Below are 4,209 nucleotides of genomic sequence, written 5' to 3' on the forward strand. Positions count from 1 at the left end.
TTAAACTTTTTTTTATTGTGAATATAACATATACAAAAAAGCAATAAATTTCCAAGGACATTTTAACAAGTAGTTATAGAACAGATTTTAAAGTTTGGTATGGGTTACAGTTCCATGCTTTTTCATTTTTTCTTCTAGCTGCTCCAACACACTGGAGACCAACAGAAATATCAGTCTAATGATTCAGCAGTCATACTTGTTTGTTAAATCCTATCTTCTCTGTCATACTCCTCTTTCCCTTTAAATAACATACATACATACAAGCAATACATTTCAAAGCACATCGCAGCAATTAGTTGTAGAACAGATTTCAGAGTTTGGTATGGGTTACAATTCCCTAATTTTAGGTTTTTATTTCTAGCTGCTCTAAGGTACTAGAGGCGAAGAGAAATATCAGTATACTGATATAGCAGTCATACTCATTTGTTAAACCCGACCTTCTCTGTGTGACACCATCATCACCTTTCATCTTTCTCCCATTCTTTGGGGGTTATTCGATCTTCACAGATGGCTGTGGCAAGCCCGATTTTAGGGTGGAAAAGCTGAGACTCAGAGGGCCTGTAGCTGCCTAACTATTGTGGTGTACTGTCCTGACTTGAACCCATCTTCTGTGTCTAAATACAACCCTCCCTACCGACTTCTTCAACTAAAGTGGATTCATTAAATACTTAGGAAATGAAAGAGGCAAAGGGTGAAAGTCTGGGCAGGCACCAAAGCATCCTCATAGGTATCACTGTGAACTGAAAGAAGGAACCAGGTACCCAGATGTGTGCAGCATTGTGGGTAGGGGCAGAAAACTAAAAACAACTTAAATTCCACCAATAGGGGAATAATTGGCGGAGTTATGGTCAATCTGTGGAATATTATGCAGCCCTTCAAAAAGAATTAATTAGAGCTCGCACCTCTGGCCCAGGACAGGGATTCCCCAATGTGGCACCAACATGTTGGACCATCTCGTACACTCTGGGATTTGTTTTGCTGCATCCCTGACCTCTACCCATTAGATGCCAGTAGCACACACACACCTAGCTGAACATTGCCAAGTGCTCTCTGTGAGATAAAATTGTCTCCCCTTGAGAATGACTTGATTTTGGACAGTCTTGCCAGGTATTTTTAACTTAGAAAAGCAAGAAGCTGAGAAATATGTTTAATATGTGTGCTGTTTTGAACACATTATGTACCCTAGAAAAGCCATGTTTTAACCCTAACTCAGGATTGGAGGCAGGAACTTTGAGTAAATTCTCTCCACGGAGGTGTGGTGCCACCTATTCCAGGTGAGTCTTGATTAGCTTACTGGGGTCCTTTAAAAGAGGAAGCATTTTGGTGAGAGTCAGAAATGACAGAAGCCCCGTAGCTGAAAGAGAGAGCAGATGCAGATGCTTGGAGAACTGTTGCTTCAGAGAACAGAGACACGGATGTTTGGAGATGCTTGGAGTGCAGCAGATATCACCGGGAGATGTTAAGCAAGATGGGACCTGAGAGAGCCAAGGGAAGCCTAGAGATGAAGGCCAGCCCCAGAGAAGCAAAAGGAGGAGCCCCCACAGGAACAGAGGCTGTAGGCAATGGAGCCCAGGAGCAAGGGACCAGCAGATGCCAGCCACGTGACTCCCCAGCTGACAGAGGTGTTTCTGACCCATCAGCCTTTCTTGAGGGAAGGTGACCTCTTGCTTGGACCTTAATTTGGATAGCTTCATTTCCTTAGAATTGTAAACTTGGAACTTATTAAATTCCCCTTTATGAAAGCCGCTCCATTTCTGGTATAGTGCATTCCTGCCGCTTTCAAACCAACATGACATGATCCCATTTTTAAAATAAAGCAAACAATGACCTCAACAACAAAAATTGCTTCTCTATATGTGGTTGCATGACCATGACAATTGGGAGTAGAAAGGGGAGCAGAAGATGGAGGAAAACTACCGATTTTTAATTTTTAAACAAATATCTTCATTTTATTTCAATGATTATAGATCATATGTTAAGAATTTTAGAAGAGCACATATCATTTGCCAACCGATGAATGGATAAACAAAATGAGGCATTTGCTTACAATGGAATGTTCTTTGCCACATAAAAGAATGAAGAATTGGTACGTGCTACAGCACGCATGAACCTTGAATATATGATGCCAAGTGGAAGAAGCCAGGCTCAAAAGACCAGATAGTGTGAGATTCCATTTATAGGAAATGTCCAGAATAGGCAAAGCTATAGAGACAGACAGTATTCTAGATGCTGGTATGGGCTGGGAAAAGGAAGAATGGGGAGTGACTGCTGGCGGGCGCACTGCTTCTTCCTGGGGCGCTGAGAATGTTCTGAAATCAACTGTGGGGCGGTTGTGCGAGTCGGTGAATACACTACAAGCCACTGAATCGCACATTTTAAAAGGTGAATTATATGGTATGTGAATTATAGCTCAACAATGCTATTGAATGATATTGAAAAAACAAAAGCAAGCCCATACTGCCATGGTGTGATCACGAAGAGACTGAGGTTATAAGGCTTTTAAGCCTAAGAATGAATCTACGAACAAATGCTTCTCAAGAGAAGCCAGCAGGGCCCCATGCATATTTTTGACAATCAGTAGAAAATGTCTATGCAAAAATAAACAATATGATTATTTTATTAATCAGAGCATAATTGTTGATGTCATCCTTCAGTATTTCTTACTTGTGTCTGTGTTGATTCGGGAAGATTTAATAATAAAGAACCTGTTTTGCTAGAGACAAGTAGATGGGGAAGAGAAAAGGTGAAGATAAACCCAAACAGCAAGCCCGCATTTTTAGCCCAGCTTTTTCCAGGGGATTCTGTGGGGCAACACGTGGCGGGACTGAAGGGAGGAGAGAGCTGTGGGTGGTGAGCCTCACCAGATGGAGAAGCAGTTCTCTTATCACGGTGAGCCACACAAGCTTATTATAACTGAGAAATGCTGTCTCATTGGTGTTTGCTTTGTAGTGCAGATATAGGGAAACTACGTATATATTTTTTAAGACTGCTAAAAGAGTCTGAAATTTGATGAATAAAAAAATCCCAAGAAGCAATGAAAATGGTCTAAAATCGAGTGTGACGATGATTGTACCACTAAGTAACGGTACTGTGAGACACATTGATGACACACGTTTTAATATATCTCAAAAAAATATGGATATTCAAAAAAAACTCCCAAGACATTCTGGCTTATATTTCAGATATTTATCCCTTTGTAAATTGACCTGACTATGGCCTGATTACCATGAAGTTTGGAAGGAAGTAGGGCAGCCATCCTCACTGGAGGTGAGGACTGAAGAAGGTTCTGGGAAGGTCATCTCCTTGGCATCTCTCCTGTCCCTCCAATCCCATCTGCTTACGTCCTCTTTCTCCTGCCCGACGCATCACAGGGAGCACTTCAGTGCTTGTGGTAGAGACGTGGTTGCCATAGCGTTGGGTAAATCAGAGTGAAAACGGGAAGGCTAGGGATTGTCAATCCTGCTGAGACAATGTTATTGTGATGCTTTTTCTAAAGGATTACTTTTCCGAACAACCTTTTACAGAGAAATTTTGGTTTTCATTCTTTTTTTGTTATAACAAACTTGAGTATTAAGTGTACAGAAAAATTGTGCAGAAAGTACAGTGAGTTTCCATATGTACACACACACACACACACACACATACACACACACAAATGCAGTTTCTCCTGTGATTGCCATCTTGTATTGGTGTGGCACATCTGCTACAACTGATGGCCCGATAGTGATGCATTATTATGATTAACTAAACTCTGTAGTAGAGTTCACTCTTTGCGTTGTACAATACCATGGGTTTTGATAAATGCATAACATCGTGAATCCACCCTGTGGTGAATTACCGACTAGTTTCATTGCCCCCAGACGCCCTGTTTTCTACCTTTCCATCCCTCCGCCCTCCCCATTCCCCAATCCCTGGCAACTGCTGATCTTTTCACTGACGGTGGTTTATTGGTTTTCATCCTTACATTGGATAACTATGGTCAGCATGTTTCATCTAGACTAATTCTCCTTGTACGTTGGGTACATGGATTGTGATCATGCAATTTTATAAACATGGAAGATAAACAGGACTATTATTATGTTACAGCAAATAGTCAAGTGCGGTCATTGTGAAGCTCTCGTCCACGGCCACACAGGACACATGATGTTCATTGAGACCATAGGTAGATTGTGGGCAAGGCAGGGGCAGATGGCTTTGGCTAAGGTGGCA

This window comes from Tamandua tetradactyla, chromosome 17 (assembly GCF_023851605.1).
Source record: "Tamandua tetradactyla isolate mTamTet1 chromosome 17, mTamTet1.pri, whole genome shotgun sequence".
Classification (NCBI taxonomy): Eukaryota; Metazoa; Chordata; class Mammalia; order Pilosa; family Myrmecophagidae; genus Tamandua; species Tamandua tetradactyla.